Below are 9,935 nucleotides of genomic sequence, written 5' to 3'. Positions count from 1 at the left end.
TTCATACATACATACATACATACATACATACAAAGGGACTTTTATTAACCATTCCTGCCTCTCTCTCTCTCTCTCTCTCTCTCTCTCTCTCCAAAAATAGATGTATTCATACATTCATATCTAAAAATATGTATTTATTCATAATGCATGGATACAGACTGATAGACTGAGATACGTACAGCAAAATTATTTGCTAGTATTCACAAATGCATGTCAAATATTACCAACGGCATCACGAATGACTGCAGTGGCATTATGAATACTGGCATAAGTACTGCAAATATAGGAACAAGCACTGATACAAATAGTTTTTGAATGACTCAAGATGTCACTCATGGGCTTCCACAAAACTCTGCAAATACTCACAGAGGTTTATCGAATTTTTATAAACATCTACGAGCATTCACAAAAGTAATACATTCGCAATAAAGTTATTTTCTGAATTACTCGACATGGCACTAATAGGGTTTAATAATATAGAGAATGATGAGCAAAGAGAAATTTCCGCCAAAGAGTAGTGTGAATTGATCATTCAGTTATGACAAGACTTAAAGAATGTTTTGAAATCATAAGTATTGAGGAAATGAACATCTGTTTTCTAATAATTGTACAATACACGAATATTGCTCACTAATTACATAATTATATAAAGACGTATTAGCTGGAGCACATATATGCGTACATATTTATATTTTACTTAAATAAAATCGCATATTAAAAAAATTCATGTACATTTTCTTATTTGTTTTTTACCAGTGATATAATCATTTATAGCAAACATGCAGTTCCATGCATTGATTTTTTTAAAGTTAACCTCAGCCAATAACCAATATACTGTCTGCTGATATTATGAATTATAAATAATTAAAAAATATTCCCGCTTATTATTAAAATTATATGACTCTTGGGAACTATCAAATGACACTGTGTAGCTTAGTAAAATCTGTTGGGAAATTACCAATTGTTAATTATTTTTACCATATATATATATTTATGAATGCTAGTCTGTCAAACTTTATACATGCATGAATGTGTGTGTGTGTGTATATATATATATATATATATATATATATATATATATATATATATATATATATATATATATATATATATATATATATATTTATATGATAAATAATAGCAAATAAACCTGCTTAATTATTATAAGATCGTTGTATTGGCAAAGTAAAAGTAGCTACTGTTCTATTTCGTTTCATATGAGCCAGTATTACCTTATTCACCGACACATTCAAGTCAAGGTTATTACACTGTATTTGAAATTCACTTTAATCCAGAAGAAAAAAAAGTGTTGTTAAGGCCTTCATTCCATAAAGTGACCTCTTTACTTGGATTTAAATAGCTTTATGTCAACTTACATAGTTGTCCTTTAATGTGTATTACAACTTTAGAGTGAGAAGCAACAATCTTTGTTGTTGGTGGTGTTGTTGTTATAGGGTTTAACGCCATTTTTCAGCAAAAGATAGGATATACATGGCGGACAGTATTAATGGTGGAGGAAGAACCGGAAAAACCCGGAAAGAACCACCGACCCACGAGAAGCTACTGGCAAGCTGGCAAGCTTTCTCACATACCCACATTGGCCGAACCCGAGACTCGAACCCACACAGACAGAGGTGAGATGGCAGTGAAGCAGCGATCGCTTTAGACTACTAGGCCACTCGGGCCCCCAACAAGCTTTGTAAAATTTATTTAAATAAAATAAAAAGTGAAAATGTAAAAATTAACTTAAGGTATTGGCAATTAAATACTAAATTATCCTATAATTACTGAGACAGGTCCTAATGAGTAAACGTTCTGAATAACCTTTAATAGTATTCCTAATACTTTCCAACGCCGAAGGTGTCCATGTGCCTGTAATGGCCTGTAGTCTCTAATGTACTAATGTACATATGGTCTGAATTGTGATGATGTGCCAATAGTCTTTTTGTTGAATCACAGTAACATAACTCACAGTTTCTTGCTCTAATTCAGAATAATTCCCAATTGATTGTCTTTTTCCAAGAATATTAAAGAGCTTTATATTGCAAGAGAATATAACAAAAATTTCTCCCCAATCAAAATCTGAATACAACATTAGAAATGATTTCTGCATAGATGTTATCGCAGGAATAATTAATTTTTCCAGTAAGCAAGATTATATATGGAAACTAAGACATTAAAAGAAAACCTGTATGATGAAAAAATGTTCATTTCTGTAAATAAAAAAATCTTAGTTATAGGAGGTCTGTTATTAAATTATAATATAGAATGTTGCAAGCATAAGACTGACCTGGCAGTACATTGGGAATTTCCAATGATCTGGCTCAGACTGAGATAAACACGTAGTTTACAAAACCAAAATCAATCATTCTGGTCAGGTAGAAAATGAACTTAATCTTGGATAAGGTCAGTTACAAAATATAATTTTACATAACCCATAGCATATAATAAATACATTTAAAAGGAACTAACAAACAATGCAAATTAAATATACATGTCATGTGTGTGGCTAAAATAGATGTTGAAGACCAAAATATTTATTGCAATACATGAGCTCTGAGTCAAACTAAGCATTGCTCCATCTGATTCACACGAACTTTGGTTACTCTGCGTCCGGTGTGTGTGTGTGTGTGTGTGTGTGTGTGTGTGTGTCCTTTATTGACTACCAAAAGACCAATTTTCTTTGGCCCGAAAAATGTAGGTACATTGTATGTTTGTGTGTGTGTATATATATATATATATATATATATATATATATATATACACACACACACACAGATCATTTTGCCTAGATAACAACCACACTAAAATTTCTTTAAAATCAAATCATACAGTGAATGAAAAGAGACTTTCCGTCCTTTCAAATAATTTCAACGCTATCAACATTAAATAAAGGGGAAGAAACTCCATTAAAAACGTTGAATGATACCAAAAAAGGCGCCATCGACATTATTTGCAAGAAATGAAACACCATATTGGAACCGAAATATTCTATCACGAAACCAACTTACACCAAAAGAAAAAAATGATATTAGGGCAGACGACCACTGTTGTGGTATCTAAGCATGAATTGCTTACACCTGCTCAACCATGTTATTACTAAAGCATGCAGATTGCTTACTTATCTTTACCCAAATATCAACAGACATAATAAAAGCAAAAGTAAAATTGTAGAGTCTAGAAATACGAAAATCTATTGACAATCCAAAATGGCTGACAACGTGATACAATGGCTCTTCGCACAATTATTATATCTGAAGTTTACATAAATTACTCACAGTAGTATAATAAGAAGGTAAGCAATATAATAAGAAGGTAAGCAAACACGGTACACTCTGAAATCTTTGCGTAAAGTATTTCAAGGACATTTCACCGAGTGAACTTGTACCTCGAAAATGGGTTACAAATGTAAAGATTTGTTGCAGTGATAAACTAATAGTTTGCTACTTCACAGAAATTAGAGATAATAATAATTGATATGCTTTGTAAATGAAACATTATAGTTCATATTCATTTAATGTGCGCCATATATTTCCAAACAAAATTGTAAGCAATATATTAAAAATAGTATCGGAGTCATTATGACTCTAGCCATAGCCATTGCAATATCATAAAATTATTAAGCTTTGCTGTTGTACGTGATGTTTCTTGCTCAGCCAGTGTTAGACAACTGTAGCCTGATATTATTGTACGTGATGTTTCTTGCTCAGCCATTGTTAAACAACTGTAGCCTGACATTATTGTACGTGATGTTTCTTGCTCAGCCAGTGTTAAACAACTGTAGCCTGAGATTATTGTACGTGATGTTTCTTGCTCAGCCGGTGTGAAACAACTGTAGCCTGATACTATTGTACGTGATGTTTCTTGCTCAGCCAGTGTGAAACAACTGTAGCCTGATATTATTGTACGTGATGTTTCTTGCTCAGCCAGTGTGAAACAACTGTAACCTGATATTATTGTACGTGATGTTTCTTGCTCAGCCAGTGTGAAACAACTGTAGCCTGATATTATTGTACGTGATGTTTCTTGCTCAGCCAGTGTGAAACAACTGTAGCCTGACATTATTGTACTGATGTTTCTTGCTCAGCCGGTGTTAAACAACTGTAGCCTGACATTATTGTACGTGATGTTTCTTTCTCAGCCGGTGTTAAACAACTGTAGCCTGACATTATTGTACGTGATGTTTCTTGCTCAGCCAGTGTGAAACAACTGTAGCCTGACATTATTGTACGTGATGTTTCTTGCTCAGCCAGTGTGAAACAACTGTAGCCTGACATTATTGTACGTGATGTTTCTTGCTCAGCCAGTGTGAAACAACTGTAACCTGATATTATTGTACGTGATGTTTCTTGCTCAGCCAGTGTGAAACAACTGTAGCCTGATATTATTGTACGTGATGTTTCTTGCTCAGCCAGTGTGAAACAACTGTAGCCTGATATTATTGTACGTGATGTTTCCTGTTCAGCCAGTGTTAACAGCTGTAGCCTGACATGTTGTACGTGATGTTTCTTGCTCAGCCAGTGTGAAACAACTGTAACCTGATATTACTGTACGTGATGTTTCTTGCTCAGCCAGTGTGAAACAACTGTAGCCTGATATTATTGTACGTGATGTTTCTTGCTCAGCCAGTGTGAAACAACTGTAGCCTGATATTATTGTACGTGATGTTTCCTGTTCAGCCAGTGTTAACAGCTGTAGCCTGACATGTTGTACGTGATGTTTCTTGCTCAGCCAGTGTGAAACAACTGTAGCCTGATATTATTGTACGTGATGTTTCTTGCTCAGCCAGTGTGAAACAACTGTAGCCTGACATTATTGTACGTGATGTTTCTTGCTCAGCCAGTGTGAAACAACTGTAGCCTGACATTATTGTACGTGATGTTTCTTGCTCAGCCAGTGTGAAACAACTGTAGCCTGACATTATTGTACGTGATGTTTCTTGTTCAGCCAGTGTGAAACAACTGTAGCCTGACATTATTGTACGTGATGTTTCTTGCTCAGCCAGTGTGAAACAACTGTAGCCTGACATTATTGTACGTGATGTTTCTTGCTCAGCCAGTGTGAAACAACTGTAGCCTGATATTATTGTACGTGATGTTTCTTGCTCAGCCAGTGTTAAACAACTGTAGCCTGATATTATTGTACGTGATGTTTCTTGCTCAGCCATCGTTAAACAACTGTAGCCTGATACTATTGTACGTGATGTTTCTTGCTCAGCCATCGTTAAACAACTGTAGCCTGATATGATGTTGTTTTCTCAACCAGTGTTAAACAACTGCAGCCTGACGATGTTGTACGTGAGGTTTCCTGTTCAGCCAGTGTTAAATAAATGTAGCCTGATATGTTGTGCGTGATGTATTTTGCTCAGCCAGTGTTAACAACTGTAGCCTGACATGTTGTACGTGAGGTTTCCTGTTCAGCCAGTGTGAAACAACTGTAGGCTGATATGTTGAACGCGAGGACTACTGCTCAGCCTATTTTCATCCACTTTAGACTGATGTGTTAAGGTCGAGGTTTGCTAGTCAACCAATGTTAAACGACCTTAGTCTGATGTGTTGAGGTCGAGGTTTGGTTTCCTACTCAGCCATTGTTAAAGGAACTGATTTTGTTAGTGACATATTAATGATCAGGATTTACACTAAAACTATCCTTTAAAGATCCGCGAGTTTTATGTCAGAATGGCGGTAACCAGACAGTTATTTTTTTTTATCAAAAATGATAATATATGAACTTTGATGGGGATATACGATAAAAGATTTGAACTCCGTTTGTAAAAGTTTAAGCATTTTATAAACTTAAATAGAAACACAGCCTCGAAAATTCAGCAAGAAAGCAACAAATTTCGCTAAAACTTATATTTCAATCGTACGATGCTTTATTTATATTATATGTGATCAACTTAATTCTGAGAGGGTCCTAGATTAAATTTGGAAACCTAAATATGTGAATACGTGTAAATATTCTTGTAGATCTGTACGTTGTTTCGTGTGATAAGTTGAAAGTTGTAAATTATACTTCATATACCCTATTTTTGCTTCATACATTGACCGAATTTACTCTCATAGTCTAATCACCTCAGGAATGTGAATAGAAACATCACAGCTGTGTAATAGTTGTGACGAAAAAATGGGGAATGAAAATGAATTTGTTAGGGCCACTTAGGGAGGTACTCTAAACATCACTCAAAATGTATCGTTATATACCGAGCTAGTCGTCTCCACAATATGAGATTTTATACTATGTATGTTGCTCAGATATTCTATCAAAAAGAGACAGCTGGGGCCAAATCGAAATTAAACAATACAAATGACAGAAATTAAAAAATAACCGGTCAGCAACTACAATCGAATGCAGATAGGGATTCCAAAGCCAGTCATGTAACAGAGTCATAACCACAACCAGCAAAATTCCTCTGTAGTATATAGTACGAGCAACAGTGATCCGTCTGATTATTAAATAAATGATTGTCGACAAGAGAAACAAACCACAGATCCCCGTTATAATCGAAGTAAAGTCTGATGAAGTCTTTATAGGAGTATAGCGAGGAAATATTACAGTTATTAACTCAGAAATATCTATAATAGAACTATATTATCAAGATAACATCATATTTGGAAGAGAAAAGGACTTCGTCTGACTGTGATTCGTTTTTGCAATAGTAGGAATGTTCGAAACTTAATAGTGAGGGTAAATATTGCCATGGAAGAAACAAAAATAATACATTGAGAAAACTTTGTTTGGCAGAATGGTATAGCATAACGACGCTTGCTCACTAGAAGCCAGCCGCGTGCAAAATACGACTAACAAGACATACAAAGAGGCAGTCACGAAGGTGATGACAATTAATTCAGAGAGAATAGTTCAAGGTAATCAAAAACGTGGAAGAAAGAGTAGATTTATGGAATACAAGACGATGATGACTTACGATCAGTACAAAGACTGCGACCATGATGATTATGACTTCGATCATAGTCATGACAAATTGAACGCCACTGAGTCACGAAGAGTGTGGTGATCAGCTTTGATTATTGTACATGAACATTATTTATCGTATAGAAAATATTAGTTCCATTGTCAGTAAATGCTATTGCAATATTACTGACGTATACGTATACTTACTTACTGATGTGTAACAAAAGTCTCAACATTCTTACTTGGAACTATGTCCTCTGCATTAAGTGTCAGTAATTTACTCAGCCGATTACAATGTGATGTCGCAATGATATGTGAAGACAAACAGACAACAAGCAAACAAATGTAGATACAATAAAGTGATTGTATGTGTTGTACCAAAATTGGTATTACTGAAAACATCTTACTATCAAAAGGTCGAAGAGGTGGAGTATCAATTATGATTAAAAACAACTTGGCCTATTTAGTAAAAGAACTAAAGTGCAGTAATGACCCAATCGTTGTTATTGAATTCTGATCAGAGAAATTTCACACAGTCTTTATATTTGGTAGTGCTGCTACCCTCTGACGAAATTCATAATCAGTATCAAGAATATATTGATTCAATAAGATCCCTTTGTAAGTATTACTGTGTTGTGGTGAAGTAATAGTCATGGGGGAATTTAATTCCCAATATAGAGAATCACTACTATCATGTTGTGAATGCTAAAAACGCAACCCGTTCGCGGCATTGGTTGACAAAAACGACTTGATACTATTGAACAAGTCAAAATTATATAAAAGACTGAGTTACATGTTGGAGCCATGCAGACCAACTCTTGACTATATAATTGTGAACAGAAGAATGCTAGATTGGGTTGTCGATTGTGAATCTTTTTCAAACCACGATACGTGCATAGCCTCAGATCCTCGTGTTTTTACATGTGCGGCACCTTTACATTTCCAGCACCTTTACATTTGCCACACCTTTACATTTGCGGCACCTTTACATTTACAGCTGTAAAGTATTGCAGTTCTCCTTTTCCCACATTTCCATCTCCATCCTGGTCTAAATGTGAATTGGAGAAAATAGCCTTCCAACATGAAGTAGATAGACTATTACAAGTAGATCGTGAATCGCTCCTCTAACAAAAGAAAACATTCATTGTAAATTAATGTCTTCAGTGAGGGGTGTAGCATTTGAGGTCTCACCATCGAAAAGTTTAATCATCACACAAAATCCTATTAGTTGCTTGAAGTTAAGAAAGCTGACGATTAAGCGAAAAGAAAACGGAAGACCGCGATGACTTGCCCATGAATCTTACAAACAATATAAAACTGCAAAAAGTGAATTAAGCAATACTCAAGAATTCGCGATACAGGTATGCGAAGATGCATTGTCAAAAACTTAAATGAAGCAACCGAATTAGATGTGAGGCTTTTTTGCAAGCTATACAACCGACTACGACGCAAGGGGAAATATTCCAAATGTTGTTTTGAATTAAAAAATGTCGGCGAACTAACGTCTCCTCTGGATGAGATAACTGGACTGTTTGCTAAATATTGTTCTAAAATGCGTACACTCGGTCAACATACATATTTGTAATTCATGCACAAACGGAATGGTTCTGTTCTGGTCGATCTATCTTTAAAGCAAAATTTAATTGTCAAGAATTGGCCTCTCTTTAAAAACAGTTAAAACTTAAGAAACCCCCGGGCAATGACGGTATTCAAAGGAACATTTACATTACGGGAGAAAACAAATCACAGAATAAATCACAAAGCTTTTTTAAGGCAGCAATAGACAAAAGTTACATTCCTTGGGATTGGGAAGTGCGGTTAATTGTACCCATATTTAAAGGTGGAGGGAGGTCTAAAACTGACTCTGACAATTATAAATCTATTTCCTTTTTTCCTGTATTTATACAAGCTATTTGACATTTGCGTATTCAAAAGATGGTGCAATAGTACTATATCTAACTTCCCTCATACCGAACAACAAGCGTTTCAAAAGGGATTGAGTAGCATCACAGCATCCTTCAATCTACACGAAGCTATTTTTTCTACTTTAGAAATAGAATCAAGAGATTTTGCGCTTTCTTAGATTTTGCACTGTGAATCATTCTTCATTAACTTCAGATAAATGGAAATCAAAGGAAAGATTTTAGATGTAACAAAGGAATCGTACTAAAGAAAATACGAAGCGAGCGAATAAAACTCCGAAATTCTTCCAGTAAAATAGGGCATTTGCCAGGGATGTGTTTTTATCAACATTCGTATACCAAGTTTGCATTAATAACCTTTTCACAAGAATTACATGAGTCAAAATTATGGCTACTCGTTGCGTCCACTCCATCTGGAAATCTAGCACTAGCCAGTGGATTGAACTGCATACAAACACACCAATCCATTTGCAAAGATGCTTGATATATGTAACAGATACACCCTGAAATTGAACTTCATCTTCAACGTTAATGAAAGCTTTGTATTAGTTTTCAGCCAGAATAGAAAAGCAAGATGGGAGAAGTTTAAGTGGAAAATCGGCTATCATACTAAAACCTATCTTAAATGAGTCAGAACATGATCAAATCCATGTTAGCTCCAGTACGAAATGTTTGACAAAAATAGACAGGCAGAAAATCATTTTATTCTCTTTTAAGGATTGGCAAATATGGAGTTAGAGCCAAACTTCTTGCCTACGTCATAAAAATAACAACATAATTGTAGTTAGTTACATCCCTTGCAAACAGTCCTATCACTGATCGAATTAATACCTCGCAAGCGCTGTGGCTATTGTAACAGAGATGTAATAATCCATGCATTTATTTGCCGTCTAAACATTATACGACAAAGATAAATATTTAGCACACATTTTAAAAATACATTTTAAAAATAATTTTGACATACGTCTTTTTGTGTTTCTTAATAATAGATGAGGAATTTATTCGACATCTCCTGGGTATGGGGAATTTCCCAACGGTATCGGCTTAGACGAGTTCAAAATACTACGAATTTTATAGTGTCTGCTTCTGTGTTCTCTACAT

Source organism: Sinohyriopsis cumingii, chromosome 13 (assembly GCF_028554795.1).
Source record: "Sinohyriopsis cumingii isolate HCF-2022 chromosome 13, ASM2855479v2, whole genome shotgun sequence".
Classification (NCBI taxonomy): Eukaryota; Metazoa; Mollusca; class Bivalvia; order Unionida; family Unionidae; genus Sinohyriopsis; species Sinohyriopsis cumingii.
Note: the sequence above shows the minus strand (reverse complement) of the source record.